Source organism: Apis dorsata, unplaced genomic scaffold, assembly GCF_000469605.1.
Source record: "Apis dorsata unplaced genomic scaffold, Apis dorsata 1.3 scaffold_132, whole genome shotgun sequence".
Taxonomy (NCBI): Eukaryota; Metazoa; Arthropoda; class Insecta; order Hymenoptera; family Apidae; genus Apis; species Apis dorsata.
In genome coordinates this window covers 261,168-261,392 of record NW_006263425.1, presented here as the reverse complement: position 1 = coordinate 261,392, position 225 = coordinate 261,168, and the positions used below count along the sequence as shown (strand labels likewise).

At 61.3% G+C, this 225-nt stretch overlaps 1 long non-coding RNA gene across 1 annotated transcript in view; it reads left to right on the top strand.

Moving 5' to 3' along the window:
* The window catches only part of LOC102676549, a 5,170-nt gene continuing 4,945 nt past the window's right edge, over positions 1 to 225 (top strand). Inside the window, exon 1 of the long non-coding RNA XR_421316.2 lies at positions 1 to 179. This is a non-coding gene — a long non-coding RNA (uncharacterized LOC102676549). The remainder of the gene's footprint in view (positions 180 to 225) is intronic.

The following is a 225-nucleotide window of genomic DNA, read 5'->3' as shown; positions in this document are numbered from 1 at the left end:
GCCCTCGGCGACCGACGCCTCGTGGGCAGCGAGATCGAGTAGCGCCTGCTGCTTGTAATAGGTGGACAGCTCGTTCTGCGCGCGGCCTCTGTTTGCCGAGGCCGATGGCTTCCGGGTAAGCGGCGACTGCAGCATCCGCTGCTTCCATTCCAGCAACCGCTTCATCGACTCCTCGCGCTGTAATCACCCACGCATCTCGAGTCTTTGCCTTGACTTTAAACGCTG